We start from the raw sequence: 23,429 nt of genomic DNA, 5'->3' as shown, positions 1-23,429 counted from the left end.
TCGTGTCACATCCCATTTAACAAATGCAATTCCATGGACCTTTTTTCAAAAACAGGAACAACAAATACTTTCATGCATCCCAGTGAGTACAGTACAGCATTGCTTTTTTTGAAGGATATCTCTTAACTTGTTAGAACTTGATTGTGCAAAGACACACAGTGTTGCATGTACTTGCCTGTTAACTTCTAAATAAAGGCCTTAATTGCTGTATTTCCAGCTTTCACTTCCCAGGAGTCATAGCCTGAGTTTTTAGCTGCTAAGCAGCAAGCTGTTATTCTGATCACGTTTTATCCTATCTGGACTTTCTCCCTTTCCTCCTCAGTTTGCAAACAATTCAATTACTGACATGACCATTTGCCAGCTTTTACTGAGACTCAGTGGAAATCCCGTTATTTTTGCTCTGCCTGGCTCCTGCATCCCAAATACCTGGTGCAGAGCGAGGTACTTGAAGAGGAGCTGGGCAGTGTCCAAGATTGTGGTACATTCATATGTGCTGGAATCCACAGCTCAGTGTTTGACATTCCATGCAAAGGTTCTGCCCATGTCAGCACAAAAACCTTCGACTCTTTAGGTCATATGTGTCTCTGCTGGCAGCTTAAGCTAGAAAGCTGAGCTGCAAATTTTTCAGAGTAAGGTAGACATATGTGCTTTCTACCACTCCAGTGACAGCCTTACTAGATCAGTAGCTCTGGCCTGGATAGTCTTGATTTCTGGGCATTTGCCAGGCATCTTGATTGCAGTTTGAACAAACTCATTAAAAGCCAGCATACGCTCAGTTTTGTGTGGTTTCAGTGTGGCTCGTGTGGTGCTGACACCAATTTGCCACTGGGCAGGCTACCTCCAGTCCACAGCCAGGTGACAATACTCACATCCCAGCCACAACTCTGACATTGCCAGATTTCACAAACCAATATGGGGAAAATAGAAGTTTGGGACAGAGTACGATGTCTAAGTGCAATGGGGGAATGATCCCAAAAGATGGAGAGAGAGATAGAGAGGATGCCTCTGAGACAGAATAATCAAGGCTCAAACCCAGGAAAAAGTCTGTAGGTCAGAGTTCTATAAACTTCCCTTTAGCAAAGTTACACAGACACCCAGGTAACTCTCACCTTCCACAAGGACCTGGAGGAGCAACTGATTCTTGGTTGCAGAAAGGCACTTTGCTACACTCAGGACACGGTGCCTTTCCCACTCTTGCGCTGGTACTTCCTCACAGAGTTGCCCCTTGGTGGGTGCTGGGCAACTGAACTGCTAATCCAGTTCATCCAGACCCAGCTGCATCCTGGGCTACATCAAAAGCAGTGGTAGCCACCAGTTTAAGGGAAGTGCTTCTCTGCCTCTGCTCTGGGGAGACCCCACCTGGAGTGTGGTGTCCAGCTCTGGGGTCCCCAGCAGAGGTAAGACATGGACCATTTGGAGCAGGTACAGAACAGAGCCAGAAGGACAATTGGAGTCCTTCCTACTGTGAATACAGGCTGAAAGACTTGTGGATGTTCAGCACGGAGAACGGAAGAATCCAGGAAAACCTTAGAGCAACCTTCATTACTGAAACGGGCTTGAAACAAAGATGGGGCCAAACATTTTAGCAGGGCCTGTTGCAATAGGACAAGGGGTAATGGTTTTAAACTAAAAATAGCTTCCGACTACATATAAGGAAGAAGTCTTTTTACATTGTGGGTGATGAGGCACTGGAATAGGTTTCCCAGAAAGGTGGTAGATGCCCCATCCCTGGAAACATTCAAGGTCAGGTTTTGATGGGTCTCTGAGCAAGCTGTATTAGTTGAAGATGTCCTTGTTCATGGCAGGAGGGTTGATGATCTTTAAAGTTTCCTTCCAACCCATGCCATTCTATGACCTTGATTCCAAGTCTGGCCTCAGGTCTCTTCTCCGCATGAAGGAATACAAAAGCACAGCCTGTCTCCTGGTTCCACCCAGCGGGCCCTGAGGAGAGCTAGCTGGCTTAGATGAGCCTTGTAGGACACACGAGAACAAAGTGGGATTCAGTCTTTCTAGAGATAACTTGCACTGGAAGGAACTGGGTACAGGGTATGTTCAAAAACTTATTCTTTTCTGTTAAGAAGAAACAAAGAAAGGTGTCTAAGCAAAATGGTATTTTCTCACTCTTATTTCCTGTTTTGAATCAATATGATCCTACCACCATGACGTATGCTCACACTAGGTTTTGTGCACAGGTGGGAATGAAGTGGCAAGACTGGTTTGAACCAGGACTGTTTATCACTTTGGAGACATAAAAAAGTCCCCCACAAACCCCTCAGAAAACAAAACAACAAAATATAAATAGACATATAAATTGCCATTTTGCCACTATGGCCTTAACAAATGATGTGTAGCATGTAATTCACTTGGAAACAGAATTTCTCTTTTAAAGGCCTACTCCTCTATTTTCCAGTATCTCTGGCCTCACACTTCAAATTAATTTTCATTATGGAAATATTAATTTTTATTTTCTGTACTTGTTGAATATCCTACTCACTACGAGCCCGCAAAAATATTTTTCCGGAGTTCTGCAATATGACAGTAATGGAGCCAATTTATGAAATGTTGATATTTCCTCCTGTCAAACTGCCTAGCTCAGTACTTTTGCTATACTTGTCAGCCATTCCAAATACAGGTAATTAGGGTCTATGGACATAATTTTAATTGACCATTGTGTCCTATGTTATTGTGTTTCCCTCTACAGTTGCAATGAGTTGCTGTGCTCTTAAAGGAAGCAAGGAAGAAGAAATGCACTTTATTAAACCAAATAAGACACTTGTGAATTATGGTAAAGACACCCACATATTAATGTGTTGTGTATTCCTCCCTGAATAGATTTCACCTACCTGAAAAATGCATTGTGCATTGTGAAATTTCCTGTTTCATGCTATTTAGAGTTTTCAGTTCTAAGGTGAGGGTGGGGGGAGGATTGCTGTAATAATCGTGATTACAGCTTTTACTGCAAATATTTGGTGACTATGCTGGTTCTAACCCTTATGGAGCAATCCAGTTCAGGACTGTGTCACCAGGTCTGAGCATGCATTTAGGAAGGATGTTGCTCATACTCTGAGAAAATTCAGATCAGTTTAATACAGTCATCTGAGTAATTGCTTGAGAATTCAGGATCCAGAAATGTATTCTCATGAAAGATTTTTTGATTTTTGTGCCACTGATTCAGATTTAGGCTTTTCTAACTGGTAAACTATCAAGTTAAAATTAGGATCATTGGAGCTGGAATTGTTCCGTCCTTCAGCCAAACATATGCTTTACTTAACTTACCACACTGTGACTCTTCCCAGCTCCTAACCCAGTGCTTCATATACTTTGATCAGTTTTGATCTGCTTTTCTGAAAACAGCAACACACTGCATATTGTCACCAGATAGTGTCACCAGACCTCAACCTTTGCTAGGACATTTCTGCAATGTACCCAAAGAAAAATAGAGGGCATAACTCCTAGCTTCAGGTTCTTGCTTGGAATCACAGAATGCCTTGGGTTGGAAGAGACCTCAAGGATCATCTTGTTCCAACCCCCTGCCATGGGCAGGGACACCTCCCACTAGATCAGGTTGCTCAGAGCCCCATCCAAGCTGGCCTTGAACACTGCCAGGAATGGGGCATCCACAATTGTGAGTGACTGTCCTTCTCTTAGGTTGTGTTCCTCTGTACAACTGGATGTTTCAGGAGAGGAAAAGACAAAGCCATCTGGATTTGCTTACCCATAAACATATGGTTATAAAAATAAACATAAAATGTACCTGTTTATTGGAAAGAGCATTACAAATGGGACTACAAATTCAACAAGTTAGAAAAGTGCTGACAAATACATTTTCTTCAAATTCTGTTTGTAATAAATTTAATCAAAGATTGGAAGTTATTTTTTAAGCACATACAATGGCATAGGCAAAAAACTTCAAAGTATTTTCCTCTCTATACATGATGAAACACAGAAAATGAATAATAGAATGAATATTTGTGTCAGTGAAAACTAGAAAGATTTTCAACAAAAAAGGGTTTTATTTAATATGGACTTAGAAAATAAAATAATTCTATTTATTTTGAGAAGAAAGATATTCTCCATTTCAACCAAAGGTTGAAGAGTTGATACAAAAAGTGTATTCATTTCTAAAATTTGATGTCTTCCTATGGAAATAGGACTTTTGTTATCAAAATGTATCATTTTTAACCATAGAATTTGATCTGTGTCCAAATGCTGATTACTAGTAAAGGTAGGGACAGGACCTACATCCAGTGTCCTTTATACTGAGTTATGTACAGGAAATGAATACTGCCAAATGTATTACATCTATTATATAAGTTATAAATACTTGTTAAGGTAGATAGTTGCTGCTCTCACTGCCACAAATATTTCTCATGACATGAGTTTTATGTTCATGATGTTGCATATCAGAGAAGTGTACTTTTTACAGCATATATTCAATAAATGGAAAGATTTTTTTTCACTTCTAGAGGTAGTAATAAGTCATCTGTTGATGCAAATATTTGTTTTAACTAAATGTAAGTGACCTTTTGAAAACAGCTTTACTCTTGAAAACAACTTTACTGCCAAGGTGGTTTGATTTGTTTGCTCTGGGGCTGATTCAAATGATCATTTTGCATAGCATGAACATTAGTCCACTCCCCAAGTCCACCTTATAGCAATCCAATTATTTCCCTTGATGAAGAAACCTTTAGTCAAAAAAGAGAAAAGTTTGCTAACAGCTGAGTCAGATCTTTTATTCTTATATGTCACATCCCAATTTACCTATGACATACCTTTTATGTATAAAAAAATAGCTAAGTGTGGCAGGTTGTGAAGCAACCGTTCCATTATTCACTTGTTTGTCTCTTTGTGCAACATCTTCTATGGAGGACAGAGCATGCAACTCTTCACACACTCTTTTCCCAGACCACTGCAGGGAATTTCCTAGGTTATATGAGAGAAAATCAGCAAGCTTGCTGTGCATACTCAGGTATCCTGGGAATTCCACTATTTGAAGCTGAAAAGTGCAAAATCTGTCAATCAGTGTGTATTTACCAGTTTCTCTTCTTTGTCTAAGACTGATGCTGTTGTAGAAGACAAAAGACTTTGTGATGAAACAAAAAACCAGCATGCCTAATGCAAAATTTAACCAAGATGTCTTATTTTTCCAATTTTTTGTCAATTCCTATATTCTTTCTGAGTTGCTGTAATATCTGATATGCAATACAAAATAAATTTTTACATAGTTCACAACATAAAGGGCACATACAATCTTTGTATTTACAGAAGAGTTTTTACCCCATTTCCCCTCCTTTACCCAAAATTTTCAATACATATTTGTCATTACATATGCTTAAATATGATATCCACCTGCCTAATGGAAATTCCCATTTAAAAACGTTACCACTTCACCTACCTGTTCTTACAGTCCTTATTGAGATATTTGATGTAAATCTTCAAATCTGAATGTTAAGTCTTCTTGACAAAGGTATTACGTCTTTCACTCAATTATGTAGTTATTCTTATCCCAATTCTTGTTCCAGTCATTTATTTCACTCTTCTTACTCTGCCCTATTGCTTTCTGCCCATTTATTATCCCACCTCCCTTGCTGAATTGTGAGGGTTGACATTGTAACTATGAAGCATGTCTTTTTTTTCTTCCAGCCATGATACAAAATGATTGCTTGTCATGACATTTCTGTCCTTCCATTTTATTTCAGCTGCACTTACTAGAAATAAATCCCAGCTCCTGTGTCTTGGAAAAGAATTAAAATATTCAGGAAGGACACCAGTGTTTGCACCTGCTGACAGTAGGTCTTGTGGGAATGGATAATACTGTTTTTTCCTGCAACCTGAAACAGAATAAAATAATTGTAACAATCTATTTCTATCCTTTGCATTTATTTCTCCCATTTTTCACAGTTTAGGGTAAGTTTTGGGCTTTAGAATTTCTTCCAGTAACAGAGACTTTCGTTACGTATTAAGCATTCTTAACTTTTAAAAACTTTGCATTTGATCAGCTTTCAGCTTTGAAGATATAAGCTGTACTGCACAAGACACTGTATTACTTTAACTAAAACACAAAAATCGGAGGTATCTACCTCTCAAGTGCAAAATGATTTTGAAAGGTAGTTTAGTAGCAGAAACCACTTTTCAGTTATGGCTACATACCTTTTCATGTAGAAAAGGCACTCAGAATTATCTTTATCAGGCCAAAACACCTTTCCCACTTCATCTAATTCCCTGGGAATATTTCTGTTGAAATAGAAGGGAAAAATAGGAAGATGGTGCAGAGTAGCACCTTAACCTATGGTAGTATGGTGTCTCCTATGGACTGTTGATATCATGTGATAGAGTTTTACTCAGTTGAAAAGGGCCCAAAGGGCAGGAATTAATAAAATGAACAAAGGATTAAAGAAGTTTGGAGTTTTTGCTTCATTACTTTTCTAAGCCTGTTAACTCAGGAATTTTTTGTCTGTATGGATTTTAACAGGACCAAACTGGATATCTTTTCCCATAACTCCTATAAAATATTAATTTGGAAATTACTCCTACAACTGTTGCATTAAAGAGACAGACTGAAAAAAAAATGTTTCATAAGGAATTGCTATACCTTGAGTTTTCATAGTGCTAAAAGCAGCAAGTGTCTGATGCTAATAGAAACTTTTAGACACTATAGCATTGGTTATAATAATTTTATTTTCTTTTTGGATTACTGTATTTTTATAGTAATTAAGTCAATGGTTTTCTCACACATATCCAGCTCAGTTCTTCATCAGCTACTGCAGGTGGTTTAAGTGGAACAGTCTTTTTCCACAGTCTTGGTTGCTTTACAAACCCTTGCCTAACAGAGAAGCTGAGGCAGCTGAGCTTGTTCAGCACAGCAGAGTGAAGGTGAGGGAAGTTCTTATAGCAGGTGGTGACTACTTGAAGGGTAGCTACAAAGATGACAGTGCCTCAGTCTTCTCAGTAGTAGCATTAAGTATGACAAGAACATCAAAGGAGACCCCTTTGAACTTCACTAGCTAAGGACGTAATTGAAGCTTCATTTCATTTCTTTTGTTTTATACAGTAAAAGGACAATTATATACTTTTACAGTAAATATATTTCACAGAGCCCTGGAGAATACCACAGTAGGTGCTCAGACTGCAATATTTTGCTCTGAAACTGAAGGGTGAAAATATTTATTCTGTAATCACCTTTTTTTCAGCGAATACCTTCTCTCTTTCTACCTCCTCTGTCTCTCCTTCCTCACACATCCACATCATCCAAGTGGTATTGAATGTGTAGCTACATCAAGAGAACAGAGAACAAGTGTCTTTAAGTGGCATTCAGAGTTTTCTGATTTTACGTGAATCCAAGGGCTGGCGATGCTATGGAAGTAATTCACACCTTTTAGTTCGGCTAAATCACCTCTCTTAGTTGACACTAGCAAAATCTCTGCATAGTTAAGAAAGATACAAATGCAGATTTAAATCATCAGATTTGAAGAACAGATAAATCCTTGCTTTTAGCAGATGCTTTGCTAGGATCATTTTACACTGGCCTAGGTGTCTTAGCTGATGAAAAAAATAATATAAAATGTGAAGAGGATGCTATTTGAATATCATCAGGACAATAAAGAGTTTGGGACATGCCTTTGCATCTCAGCACGGGAGTAAAATTCCAGACACAAAGACTTCATAGCAAATAAATATTATTTAATGGCCTGCTTATGAGTTTTAATACCTCAGAAGTTACATCAGCACAGAAATGACTAGGTGGGTCTTCCTAGTGGAAATGAAAACCAGATGGTTTCAGGGTATGTACTGCTTGTTAGCCACTGCTATACAGCTTCTAAGTAAGCAGAATCTCTTCTGAGTGCACATTTGCCTTTGACTTGGATTCACAGTGCCCAATTCCAGCATAGAGCTCAGTTGTAGAGTTAAGAACAGATTTTCTATTTTAAAAACTGTCTTTTAAAGGAGCATAAATCACAAAGGATATCACACACAGAATAACAGACCAGGTTGGAATGGACCAGAGTGGATCATCTAGAGCACAGTGCATAGGACTGTATCCAGATGGTTCTTGGATATCTCCACGGAGGGAGACTCCACAACTTCTCTGGGCAACTTGTGCTGTTGCTCAGTACCTGCACAGTAAAGACATCCTTCATCATATTCAGCTGGAACTTCCTGTGCACCAGTTTCTGCCATTGCCCCTTGTTCTATTGCTTGGCACCAAGACCCTGGCTCCATTGTCTTATCTTCATATTCAGATACTGATAGAAATTGATGAGGTCTTCTCAGTCATCTCTTCCTGAGACTGAACAAGCCCCTCCCCCAGCCTTTCTTCATAAGAGAAATGCTCCAATCCCTAAAACATTTTGCCACCCTCTGCCCGACCTGCTTCAGGAGCTCCATGTCTATCTCATCCTGAGGAGCCCAGAACTGGACACAGCACTCCAGGTGTGGCCTCACCAGGGCAGAGTAGAGGGGCAGGATCACCTCTGTTGACCTGCTGGCAATGCTCTTCCTGATGTACCCCAGGATGCTGCCACCCCTCTGGGCATGCTGCTGCCTCAGGGACAGCTTGTTGTCCACCAGGACCCCCAGACCCTTCTCCACAGAGCTGCCTTCCAGCAGCTCGGCCCAAGCCTGTGTGGTGCCTGGGGTTATTCCTCCCCAGGTACAGGATCGTTCATTTGCCTTTATTGAGTTTCAGACAGCTCTTCACTGCCCATCTCTCCAACCTGTTGCAGTCCTTCTGAAGGGCTGCACAGCCCTCTGGGGTATCAGCCAGCTCTCACACCTTTGTGTCCTTGGGGAACTTGCTGAGGAGGCCTCTGCCCTTTTATCCAAGTCATTGATGAAAAGGTAAACAATAGTGAGCCAAGTATTGTTTGGTATATCTACATGTGTAATATACCAAACAAAGGCTAGTTATGAGGGGTTATAACAGACAAAGCATGGATTACATGGATTGCAAAAAACAGCTGCAGGAAATGAACTCTGACAATGCATCTAAAATGTACTAAACTAAATATAAAAAGTTATGAAAAAGATGTTTTAGTAAGTAATATTTCAGAAATCTGTCACAGTCAAAAAGACAATGGTATCAAAGGGTTTTGAATTTAGTCACATACGTCTTAATGGATGTGTCCAAATTAGTGTGTTCATAACTGAACCAAAAGAACAACAGAAAGTTTATACTGATATGCAGCAAACAAATCTCTATACTAGTTTATACATCATTGGTAGATTTATGAACTAAGTGCCTCATCCAAATTCCATTAAAATCAAAAAAGGTTTTAAATTAGGTCCCTACAGGGCACTTAATAATTTTTTTAATTAACATTGCCAATATGCAAACCAGAGAGAAATAAGCTTTACTTTTATGTTTTCATGCAACTCTGAGGGCTGTAGTTACATCTGCTTTTCTTGCTGAAAAGCAACTTCATCCTGGAGATATTTCCACAGAGTTATTTCAATAAGTTGTTCATCAGAAAAAAAAGCCTGAAACTGTTTCAACATGTAATAAAGTCCTGTTAGGGCCCTTTCTCAACTGTCCACCTCTCAGTTTAGTCTCTGAACCAAATATAAAACTTTGTTATTAGCATGATGTTATTAATAGAACTCTTTGTTGCAAAACCTCTGATTTTTAACAGTAAACATGACACAGCTATGGTTAGACTGTTGTATTGCTCAGCAAACATCTAGAGCCATTTTGCCATGTCTTTGAAAGGCAAATATATTTTCATGGTAGGACACTCTCCTCTTTTGTGTTCTTAAACTTTTCTTACATGGACACAGGCATGCTGGAATATAATATGGATAAAGCAGAGACCAAATATCCTGTAATATAAAAACAGGCAAATACATTTTAGAATAGGGTTTGTAAATGCCAGGAAATGCCTCTCATACTAAAATTCAGATCAGAACTTCATATGTAGAATAAGTGAATTCACATAATAAAGCAGCTTATGCTCCACTAGTGTAGATGGGGGATAAAATTTTCTTAAAATATTGAGAGCACAAAAAAATTCAATTGCTAAAAATTCAATTAATAAGCATTTAATTTAAATAGAGGTTCAGGAAAGGTTAAACACAATTCATTTAGATAATGAATAATGTCATGGTGAAGGTCCAAGGGTAATATCTTTATGAGAGATCCCTATGCTAAATCCATTCCTTCAGAATGTTGAGTTATAGACAGCCTTCAAGGCATTTCTAGCATCAGTGATGCCAGTATAGTCTCCAATGCCCAATGCACATGAGCACTGGCTCAATGAGCACTGAATTAGAAAATACAGACTCAAAATATCTCTCAGAGCATAATAAACCAGAAATACATTATTAAAATGTTAAGAGTTAGGTACAATATATTTATGCATATGTGCAAACTCTATTTAGAAACAAACTTTTTATTACATATAAAATAAGTAAAAGTTGCAGCTGAAGTCAACAGATGCTGTTCCTCAATATGTAGTTGAAAGTATTCTAAAAGTTCCTGGTTTAGATCACCTTGACTGACACCTCAACCTGATAGAAACCTCCAACCTTAACTTCTGTATTGGTTTTCTTACAAAAAAAAGAAAAAAAAAAGAGTTAGAGTTTTGTGGGACTGAATGAATTAATGTTTGTGAAACGCTCTGACACCCTAGAGGAAATGAATAATTCAGCCTTACAGAAGTGTTTGAATAATGTGAGGCAAATAAGGTCATGGGGTACACAGTGAACAGTGAGAAGCAAATGCAATATACAACTTCTCACTGTTGGAGCACTGTTTCTCTTCATGCTTAATGAAGCAGGTGACCTGTGTAACTAAAATGTCATTGTACATTCAGCAAAAGATGGCTGAATTAAGGTTTCTTGGGGAATCCTAGTTCTGGCATTTCCTACCTTTTGAGTACTTGACTGTGCAACCTTAATAATGTTCTATTGTTTGCAAGATTATTTGTGTTTTAAAGACATCAGTCATTACAGTATCTAGGCAACAACAATGCAGTACAAAGATCAAATCCTTCATTACAGGGGAACTTGTCTGCTTTCATCTCAAGAGGAAATAATCCACAGCACAGTGTATCCCCCAGTATGCTCCCAGGAGCGACTCTGTCAATAGAAAGGCACTACAGAAAGTGGTCAGGTTTTGAATGCTCCTTTAGGTTCAAGGACAAGCTTATCTCTAGCAGCAGAAGGCTCCACAGGGGTGCTCTGCCTCACCTTATTGGAGTTGAAGCGTTGGTGACTTCCAGTGTCAGCATCCAATGCAACAGCTGCAGGAGGAGAGCAATGTAAAGGAGCAAGCTGGAGAAGCTGAACAGGCAGACTATAGAGACAAACAGGCCTTTTAGGGCATCATGCTGAATCCAGTGCTCCATAAGTAGTTACTTCAAAGCAGATTAAGATACAGCCTATTTTCTTCCATCCATGGCATCTCTGGGTCACTGAACAACAGTAAGAAGTTGTAGCTTCCCCAGAGCTTTCAGATTTCATTGGAGTAAATTATAAAGTATACTTCTGTGGTAGTTAACACCATGATTTGCCTCTGCAAAAGTCTGACTGACACAAACCAGATGAGGCAGGATTTCTGAAGAAAAGAAATACACACATTTCTACATTTTGTGAAGAAGCCCTTTAGACCACACTACCCCTCAGAATGTTAATCAGAATACACTGTGAGAAAGACACCTGGCCAGGCAGACCTGCTGGGTCTGTCTCTGAAGAAGGAAGTGGCAGGAGGGCTTGCAGATGTGCCCACGGCTGGTTAGTGTGACTACAAAATGACCCTTGGCTTGGTAGTGCCTGAAAGAAGGAAATTTAAGGTCATTTTGCTTCCAGTAGACCTGTGCCTGAGCTAGAGCCACTGTAGCCAGTTGGGAAAACAACACTTTCCCAGGTGGTCCTAGAGGCTGATTATAATCTGTGACAGAGGAAGATCACTGAGAGAACTCACCTTTCTTTTTGAGTGAGGATGACTTCAGGTAATGAACAATACAAATGTTCAGCTTACTGCATTTGTGTTTTTTTGACTTTTTCCACTCTGTCATGGAGATCCCCCTGTTGCTTACTGTTACAACTCCACCAGGATCTGAGGAATATGAAGTTGCTCATCGCTCTTTTGAACAATGAAATTACTGCCTACCTCCAACACTATCTTTCACTTATCAGTCTCTAGTAAAACTCCTTCAGGATGTATATAACTTGGCTTTTGAAGCTATTTTAGTTATGTAAACAGGTATCCTTTTATAATTTTTTTCCATTCAATTTCTATGAAAAATAAGGGTAAATTTATATTCCTCTGGAATTTAACTGACCCTTTCTCTAATAATCAAGGCTATTTGGGAAGATTGTCTACAAAACAATAACATTTATTATTCTACTGTTTATGACTTCACAATGAATGATAAAAAATGACAAAAAACTTCAATAATATTTATTATCTTTTTAACAATTTTTTTTTTTTTTTTTACAATTGAGATACCATAAGTGTGGTATAAGAAACAGTATTATTTCACCTCTGTCAACCCTCACACCCACGTCTTTGAGGGATTATAGCTGTAACATGGTAGCTCATGTGAATTGTATCTGCCTGAAACCCTGGGAGACTGATGTTTCTGGTGAAAAGCAAATGCAGAGAGATTAATTTTTTCCCTTTCTTAAAGGTTGAAGGAGCAACAGAAAAGTCTTTTAGGAAGCATTACAGTGTAAGACCAGTTTATTTTGCTGTGTTATGATTTGGTTTTGGCTCCTAAACAGAAATGCAGTAAATATTACTGTATTTTGTTGTTTGCCTAGATTTCTTCAGAGGAAAAAAAAAAAAAAAAAAAAAAAAAAAAAAAAAAAAAAAAAGCAAAGACCAAACTCAAATCAAAACAAAGCAGTCCTGTCATTGCTGAAATACTTCATTCTCCTATTGGCAACTTATTACATTTTTCTACTGGTAACACAAAAGGTTCAACTTAGAGCCCTGTGTACACTCACCAGGAGTCAAGAGTAATGTTCCTGAAGACTTTAGTGGGAATCAGTGATTTCAAACACTAATTGCTGATGAAGATTGAAGCTAAAGCTGCCATGAAGCTGGTGATGAAAGTAAGGAGAGGGGTACATGATAACATAACCTCCCACACCTAGAGAATGGGAAGTTCCACACAGCAGGTGAACAACTGGGTGAGCAGAGCAATGCTGTCTCATTTCTCCCTCTGCCCTCTACATCAAACTGTGCTGGGTCTGCACCAGCTGGACAGCTGAGCTCCTCCTGGAACAATGCCACAGATGCCTTGACATGCATTTCCAGGAAGACATTACCTCTACAAATCTTCCTCCTGTTAGCAATATAGAAAAGGTTTTATGGCAATTGCCTTAGACATCTTTAAGAAGTCTAAAAGACTTGGTTTCATTATGAATAGTGCATGGAATCTGAAGTTATCAGGTTCTAATAAGAGCCATGGTGATTTACCTTGACTCTACCACATTATGACTAATCCATATGTAACTTGAACATAATGACAGAGTATTAACCTTTGTTGAACATTCAGGGTGCTACAAGTCTAGCTGAATGTTCTGATCTAAGATGAAATCTCATTCTTGTGCAAACTAAAATGTCAATATCATTTGCAAAATTAAATGCAAAGCATTGATTCCTATTTTCCTGGCCCAAAAGCTCAGATTAATTAAAAAGCTCCCCAAACCTACAGAGGCAAACCCAGGTTTTCTTGTGTTTCCTATTTCTATCATAACAGTACTAAAAATTTTCCATTAAGATTATAGTAGGTAGCTAGGTACTGGATAAATTGAAAAAAATATATTTCCTCACCTGCAAAAGCATAACTCTAAGGGAGAAAATTAAAACTGACTTCTTCCCTCCTAGCCTCATCACAAGAAAACTTTTTTCAAATTCAGACTGTATATTAGAGATATTGCAAAGTCTGTATCCTAGTCCTTTAAAATAACATTTTGAAAAGTTCTGAGCTCTTTCAAATTTTATATTCCTTACTTAACTTCGAAGTATTTTATCTTCCTCATCACAAAAAGGCAATTCCTTGAAGGTGGCATATCTCTCAGCCTTTTCCCCGTACCTCACTGGAAACAGAAAGTTAAGGCAAGAAAACACTGCTGAGAGGTTAACTTTTCAAGATTTCCTAGGGTTAGTTTTTGTTGTTGTTGTTTTTGGTGTGCTTTTTTTGTGTTTTTTTGGGTTTTGGGGGTTTTTTGGTTGTTGGGTGGTTTTTGGTTTGTTGTTTTTTTTTTTTGTTTTTTTTTTTTTTGGTGGTGTTGCTTGTTTTGTTGGTTGGTTGGTTGGTTGGTTGGTTGGCTTTTTTGTCACAGAACTGCAGGATTACACTTGACCTGGGTTATAGGATTTATGAGCCTACTGATGAAGCTCTTGGGGCTTTCATGGTATATAAGCCAAAAACAAAATTAGCAAAAAGCAAACAAGAACCTCTAGCTAATGCAGGAGACTTTTGAAGAAGTCCACACAACTTCCAAACTCTCAGCCTAGATCTGGAACAAACATGAGACTTTGTACAGAAGGCAGTTCTCACTCCTATTCTGTTTGAAAGAGAAAGGATCAGAAGGAAAATAAGAAAAACCAGCCATGTACTTGATGCAAACAGACTTGACACTAACCAAAAAAATTACAGAAATTGTAAGTATCCTATTCCATGACTGGTACTTGTATGTTAAAATACTATTTAATATTTTTAATAATAATTTAATAATTAATTTTATTGTGTCTTAAAAATCATAAATAATAGAAATTAACTCCTGAATTATATTTTATTAACTTATTTTATTAACAACAAAATCTTTCAGTCTTTACTCAGGGGATGAAGGAACATATTTTGTTTGATTTAAACCTTATAAAAAAGAATTTTTTCCTGGAACTTCAACTGTCACATTGTTTTTTCTGTAAAGTGTCTCATTCTCATTTTGCTGTGGAAAAAAGAATTGTCAATAGTGGTTAAAACAGTACAATATGCATAGTATGACAATAACAACAAGAAGGAGATAATATCACAGTATATAATAAGACTATATAACAGGACTGCTCCATTTGGTTTGTGGATTTGATTTGAAATGTAGAAAATATTATTAATATATGGGTTTAACCAGATTTTAAAAAGAAAAAGTTCATTAATAGTCAAAATGACCAAAGGTAGAGCTGTATCTTCAACACAAGTATTTAATATAGTTTTATTCCTCACCGTTTCTTGGTGAATAGCCATTGTGATCTGTTACATTTTTACTACTGGACGAATTCGTGAGACTTTCTGTGTGATACAGCTCACTTTCAAATCCATTTTCCTAAAACAGAGACCAATGCTGCATGATAAATATGTTAGTCTATGCTAGTCTATGCTGCAGAATATGTTAGTCTAGTCAAAGAACAAAAGGCAGAGGAGCACACAAATCTTTAAAAAAACAAGATACATTAAAAAGAATGAAACAAACTCAACTGTGTTAGTCATAAAATTGCATTTCAATAATGACTAGATATGTTGCTGGGTCAGACCTAACAGCTATAGCACTATAATAATGCACAGATATTACTGAGGTACCCAAATACTTCTTTCTGTCAACTGAAATGCCAAATTGCATAAGTTGTCAGTTTTTATTTTGGCAATTTGCCACTTTTTATCTTTTTCCAAGCTCGCAAACTGTTATAATAAATAAGGTGGGATTGTCTTGTTGCTTCTAATTTTATTTTTCCCTTTAAATTTGCCTTCTTTAACTGTAATATTGCAGGGAGGAGTTTGTAATGCTTTGGCACTCTGTCAGAAAGGTAAACATCATTTTCCTGAGAAAAGCCAGAGCCCTAAAGGCTCTAGCTGTGTATGCCAAGACATTTCTTTTCAAGAGCTCTTAAGTATGAGGATGATCATCAGGTATGAGAAAATGCAACTGGAAAAGTACCAATGTTAGAGAAATACTTTTCCCATGTTGTAACATGAATGTGAAGATTCTCTGCCTAAGTACTGAGTTGCGCACGAGTACACTGTGAGACAGCCACCCTCAAGGCATAACACAGCTGAAAGTGCTGGGGAGTGAACTCCCCAGAAGAGTCATGATTTACTGCTGACCACACCTACAGCATTTATAAAATGTCAGTACAGCACATCTTGGTGTGGGAGAGAAAAATGAAGCAGAGAAAAATGCAGCCAATAAGTATTTCCTTCGAGAGTTTAATGTCTGCTGTACGTTTTCACTGAGCTTGAGTGCTTTTTCTCTTTCAAATCAGAATTTTCATGGTGATAGCATTTGCAAACCAGCTGCTGTATACAACTCCTCCAGAGGGATTTTGAGGAAGGATTCCAAGTCCTTCTTTCTTTATGTATTTATATATATGAAAGAAGTTATTTGTGGATAAGTTGGAACTGCTTGCATCTAGATGCCTTTTATTATGCACAGGGAAAACCTGGGTGGGTATCTAGGCCTCATTATGCCATTTGACTCTTTTTTTGACACTAGGGCTGATAGAGCTTTCATGAGGGACTGTGGTGTTGGCATGAGATCTCACTGTCAAAAGGAGACATCCCATAAATACGACACATTGAGCCTTCTAATTCTACTGACAAAAGATTGTGTTAGAGCTACCTGTGCCCTGATCTGTGGTGGGAGGAATATCAGCCAGCCAACAGATCCCATAGAAGAACAGTGTCACTTCAGTTATTACCTTTTAAACCATTTCTAGAGGGAAGCAGTTTTTCCTGCTAACAACCTGACAGATGAACTGGTGAAAGGAATTTCACACAAAATGAACACCAGGCCTTCAATGGACACCTCCAAAGTACTGTCTGCAGTACTGGCTGCGAGTGCTGGACCTTTTAAAACAAAAAAATGTAGTGTGAAAGTTGATAGCTGAGGAGCATTTTCTACTTACTGAGCAAGTTTGTTTCTCTGTCAGAAATAACCATTGTGTTTTACAGGTATCCAGTGAGGATCTGTGCAAACATGTTCCCAACATGTAGAGTCACACCCTGCTGCATAGGGTGTGCAGCATGAATCACAGGCGGAAACACAGTTTGAGAGTTTGGCCTAGATTTTTTTTTGCAGAGTGCAGGTGTCCCACAGTAGTTGAAAAAATAATGTGCAAGCTTTACTTGGAAACAACCCAAGGAGCAGATTTCCTTTTTTCTGCAATGTCCAGCTTCTCAGGAAACATTGCCTTTGGGGCAATGTTTACACAGTTAGTAAATCCCAAGACAAACTTTGTAATATCATAAAGTGCTTATTTAGCATTCTGTCAAGGGAAGAGTATCAGCAGGTAACTGACCATCTATAGCAGAGGCTGGAAAAATGAGCTAAAAGATAAAATATTAAACATAAAAAATTGCAAAGAAAAAATTAATTATGAATCACACAGAATTCTATTTTAACAACTTTGGAGTTAGCCTGTAGGCACTATACTCAGAATTCTGCTGGGATGCTTCTGATGAATATTAGGCTTGTGCTTTTGTTCAAATTTCAATATTTTTGAGAAATAGGTTTAAAGCAAAATTACTTTTACACTTGGTTCACTGCCAGAGACATATGTTTGTAATTACATACTGATTTTATCTATTTGTTGAGCAGCTGTTCATAAATGACTTTGTAGGTCAAAACCTGGGTTCAATCCCTGTCATCCCCTGTGTTTCAGGAGAAAGAAATCAAACACTGCTGATTAATCTAGCCAAGAGTGCTCTGCCAAGGGGAATAAATATACCAATAAATGCCAAATGCCTTTTTAGATGACAACACTAAAACAGACACGTGACATGATTTGCCCAAGGGTAAAAAGCAGAAAGGGGAATGGTTGCTGTTCTCCTGGTTCCTGTGAGTTTGTCTGATTCCCAGCCATGTGTATGGCTTGGAATGGTACCAAACGTGGTGACTCCTTTAACTCACACCTGGAGAACAAATTGTGCAATTCAACAAGGACAGACAAAGGCAAATAACCTCTGACAGTGATCGAGGCCAGGGTCTGGCTGCCTGAGGGGCAGATTTTCTGAGGAGACCCTGGCGGTTCTGGGGACACCAATATGAGCCCATGCCAGAAGTGAGTCCTGGCAGCTGGGATGACCAACAGCACCTGGGGCTGTGTTAACAGAGCATGGCCAGTAGATCAGGAACAGGTTTATTCCTCTCCATTTAGCACTCATTAGATCACATCTAAAACATGCATCCAGCATTGTGTCTCCTCCTAAAACAGCTGCAGTTGATTTTGGGAAAGTGCACCAAGACCATCAGTGCTGGAGCACTTGTCTTTGAAATGAGGTTGAGGGAGATGGGCTTGTTCAGACAGGAGAAGACAGAGCTCCAGGGGAGACCTACAGGGAAGTTATTTGGGAGGCAGAGTTAGGATTTTCTCAGTGGCATATCACAGGAGGTTAAGGGCAAATTGAAAGCTGAAATGGGAAGTTTGGAGTGGATAGAAGGAGAAATTTTGTCACAATAAGGATAGCCCAGGAGGAAAGCAAGCTGCCCAGAAAAGTTTTGTGCAGTCTCCTGCCTCTGAAGCTTTCAGACTCATCTGGGTAAAGCCCTGAGCAACCTGTTCTGACCACATCTGGTCCTGGTTTGAGCAAGAAGCCTGACTAGAGAGCCCCTGACTTTCCCTCTCACCTGAATTTTACTGTGATCCTCTGACATTGACTTGACTAGTTATACCTTGCGTTAACATTTTGTACCAGCAATAACTCTAGAGTAACTCACCCATAGCATGCAACATCCATAGTTTGTACAGTATTCTTGAATGTTTTTTTCACATTTTTGGACTGACAGGAATGAAAATAAAAACTTTAAAATATGAATTAATATCTGTAAATATTCAGGAATGTTCAGGAAAAATAATGTTTTTCAATTGTTAGTATTAGAAAAATACATAATTAAGGCTGACCTAATGTTCCTAATAAACAATAATTTAAATAATTCCATTAGTAGTATTTTAGGGGTACCCTTCTCATGTTACTTGGTACACCTGTTGGGTCTCTGGTGTAGAAAAACAACACTCTGTTGAAACCACAGTAAAAACACAAGCTTAGTGACTGTGTTGGCAGGGTTCAGTAACATCCAGTTACAAAATACACCAGAGATTGCATCACATAATTGTGGGTGCAGTATTGGTAATATCTATTTCTATAAATGCTCAACTATGTTGGCATTGTTTTTGAGGACACACCATTTCTAATAATTTTGTTGTCATTTTTTTTAATTGAAGCAATACATATAGCACATATAAAGGGATGTCAAAAACCTTATGGATAGTATGAACTGACAGTTCAAGGGTAATATGGAAATTTTTTTAGACAGAAATGTGTTTAAATTTCATCAGGCGAAAGCTGCTCCTAACTCTGAGATCCATTTTCAGAGAAAATCCCTTCAAATTTCTGTAGCTGGCAGAAAAAGGCTTGAATTTGTGCATTTCTGTCAATATTAATTTCATACTGCTCAGGCTTCTAGTTCCAAAAACCCGCAGTTGCAGACCTCTTCAGAGATATAGTCCCTGATGCCATGAATAAGCAAAGGTGAACCCTCCTGGTTCAAATTTCTAGTTGGAGATTCTGACACAGACAATCCATAAACTCTGTACTTCCAGGTTCTTTTGTGACACATGAAACCCTTTGCTACAAGCCATACTGAAAAGAATGGTTCACTACTAAATCTAGAATTTAGAATGTATCTTCCCACATGTCTGCTCAGGATAACTACAGACAACCAGTGTAATCCTGTGTAAACCTATGCAATTCTGGAAATGGCTGTTGATTCTGAATTCATTTATCTGTAAGATGGGGCACAATAGCTTAAATCAGAAACTCAACATCTTTATGCAACTACCTCTCATTGTCTTTTTTTTTTTTTTTTTTTTGTGGGTGTTCCAGAAAGCTATTAACACTGGCATAAAGAGGGATTAATTCACAATAGCAGTGACTGACATACAAGGCTACCTAAGCTAGTGCTTTTATCTTTTCCCTAGTAGCTCCTATGTATTTCTTGTGTCAGGACATTGCACACTTTACTGCTTAAATCTTTATCTCTTCTGATCTGACTCCAATGCTTACATCTACCTTTTGCAGCTCTTCAGTCAGCTAAGTAAAAAAAGTCAGTGGTGAATACATAATTTTGGCTAAGCACAGATTTAAAAGTAACCTGCTTCCAAAATGCTTAAATTAGTTATAGGGAATTGTAAACTTTAAGAATCTAAAAATGAAAAGAATGAGTCTTAAAGCTATTATTTCAAGTGATTCAACTCAGAATCAACCTGACATTTGCACACAGATTAATTCTTGTTTTTCTGCCTCCCTCCCAAAACATTCCAATGCCAATTCAAAGCCTGGAGAGAAACTTGTAAATTAGTACGTTTGCTTGTTTTCCAATTGCAAGAAGACAGCAGCTTGACATATGTCTAAATTTAACTCCATTCCTTATATGTAAGCTAGCATAATGACAAATTCATCCAAACAGGAATGATTAAGAGGATGCTCCGAATCTCGAAGCAAGGAGATGGCACATTCTCTGTAGCACTAAAGGCAAATATACCAGCACTGTGACCTTATGCTGGTGCTGGCTGAGGCTGTTGAGGAAGCAGTGGTCCACAGTCCACATCTCAGAAGATGCAGATGAAGAGCCAGCAGCACAGTTCATAGAGAGGTTACAAGCCTCTATACTGTCCCTGACATGGCAGAGTACCATAGCACACACCTCTGCAGACAGACAGAGCTCATGTTCTGGGATCCAGAATGGCAAATGCTGAGTCTGAAAGCTAAAACACCATGGATTTTTATCTGCATTCCACCCAAGACACTGACAAGCACAGAATGATTGAATGTAGATATTTCTTCTGAGCAGTCAAAGAGAAGAAAAGTAGCAAAAGATCTTCAAATAAACTGTGTGACACTTAAACATATATTAATTTTTTACACCAAGAAAGATCTGCCTTACATCTGACACCTTTATTGGCCCAGGTTGTCAAAGTATATGTGCTTGCTTGAATATGCTCTTCTTAGTATTGTTTCTATTCCTTGTCACCCCCTTTATCTGTGTTTCTTTCAAACTTAGAACTCCCTGTGCTTATCCAGGGCATGATTGAGCGCTGATATAAAAACATCTGTGATAATCAAAACCCTTCTGTGTTTCTCTGTGGTGTGACAACCTGTTTGCCTGCCTTCCTGCCAGCATTGCCTGGAATTTTGGAATGTGTTGACTCTCTTTGTAGTATAATTGAACATATCAAACATTGCATTTGGCAATAAAACCACCTGCAACTGTGTACCTTAACACTGTCCTCTTGGTAACCAAAAATTCTACAATTAGAAATAAAGCAGGTCCTAAACAAGTCTTTGTTAATTAATAAGGGATATATTTTTTTTAGGTATCCATAATCCAAACCACTGAAATGCAATAGAATCCAAAGTGTCCAAATCCATGCCTAAGCTGTGTGGCCGTGTCTCTATGGATGCTTTTTTAAACACCCAATGCCACTTGCCATGCATCAGAACAACACACAGAGGTGAACAGTGTAATTGCAACCTGGGCGACACAAGTCCTATATAGTAGGGAACAGGGTACAATTTCTAGATACTAAAATCTTGTAAGAACAGTAAAAATGTTTCAGTTTCACTGCTCTTAGAGAGATTTCCATTCCTGATAAGGATTAAAAGGAGCATTGATATCTTTCAGCTTTAGATTTATGTTTACTGAAGTAATCTTGAAGTAAATCTTATGTACCCATGGACATAAGACTGTGCAGAAGGATGCTCAGAAGTCATTGCAACCCATTGTAAACCATTAGTTTGACCAGCATACATAAATTCTTACATTTTTGAATTACTTGAACCAGATTTTGGCCTTGGATGTATTTGGATATAAGCTATTTGTGTCTGTTCATACAGTTTTTGGAGAGTTCAGTGTCAAGGTGGGTTTCTATTAATTATTAATAATAGCCATATGCAGGGTATATTGGAGGTCTTCATCAAAGCTAAGAGGAATGCCTCAAAGGAAACTCTCTTTCCTGTTGTTATGCACTTCACACAACCTTTGCCAGACACATTGCTAGAATGGGAAACCCCCTTGGGAAATGAGGCTGGTGAGACAAAACTAAGGCGATTGATGAAAAAGAGATGAAAAGAAAGAAAAAAGAATTTCCTGTTTGTTATTTAGATACCTGTTGTGATTTTGTTCAAAGCAGCAGTCTACCTGTAGTTCCTTAGATTAAAAAAAAAAAAAAAAAAAAGAGAAGAGAAGAGAAACATAAACATGTCAGAGTGACCCACACTTACATGGGAACTTACAGGCCCTTGCAGCACTGCCAGCATCTTATTCTGTACAATCAGCTATGCTGCAGATGACATGTAAAATTTTTAAATGTAAAGCAGTTAAGTCTGCACACATATATGTGTGCTACACATATATATGTGAACAGTCCTGTTAGAATCAGCTCAGCTTCCTGAAGCCTGGAGGTGTCAGAGGATGGTGCCTGGAGCAGTGAAATATAGTAATTGTGTTTGCAATGGAGATTACAACTGTAATGTTATGCCCACTGAAGTTCACACACCTTTGGAAAAAGATATTTCTTAGCAGGAAATGGTTCAAAGAAATGGCAAGAGATTAATTTTTACTGAGAAGTTAAAGAGTAAAGAAAATAAGGGCTGAAAATACTCAGAATTTATAAACAAATAACACATTATCAGTATGGTTTAGATCTCCCAAGAGACCATGTCTCCTAAACTTCTGCTTTCTGTTTCCCTGCTGATGTGCTGACAGCACTGAGGGCAAATAGATGCTGCACCTGATCCAAGCAGCTGTGTCCTTACACAGTTTCCATGTGAAAATGTCTCTCTGACTTCCTTCACAGAATGCTGTGCTCCAGTTTCAATCTACACGAGCCTCTTGGGAGATGTAGGCGGGGTGCATCAGCCTTGCTGTCCACAGATGAGCTGCAAAAGTAAAATGGAGAAGCATATTCGACCTTTAGCAGAAAAATGGGGAAAAAGTGACAGAAGAGGAAATTTAGATCTTTTGCCAGAAGAATCCAGCCAAAAGTATATATGGAAGAAGATTACAGAGGAGAAGAAAAATTACATTTCTTGGCATGTTTAAAATCAGCCATATTTTTACTGATAAAAATACTTGTGAGGAGCAATTTTACACTGTTGGAAGGTGACAAGAAGACCAGGTAATTTATCACCATTGCATATTCTTTTTACTAATTTGGGCTACTTCAAACAAATTTTAGGCATCAACAATATCTATTGCTCATTCTGAGACTGCAAATAAGAACAGAACTTATCAACCTGAGCCTCTGAAGACTCATTTGCTGATATGGAGAAGGTATTTCTTTCTGAAATCTACAATGGCTGCTAAGAATTGGTAGCTTAGATCACTACATGAAAACCAGATATTTATTAAAAAAAAAAAAAAAAAAAAGGTTACTGCTGTTGCCAAACACGTAGGAAACTCAACTGCATGTGTATTTCCATATCCTGTTT

This window comes from Vidua macroura, chromosome 3 (genome assembly GCF_024509145.1).
Source record: "Vidua macroura isolate BioBank_ID:100142 chromosome 3, ASM2450914v1, whole genome shotgun sequence".
Classification (NCBI taxonomy): Eukaryota; Metazoa; Chordata; class Aves; order Passeriformes; family Viduidae; genus Vidua; species Vidua macroura.
Note: the sequence above shows the minus strand (reverse complement) of the source record.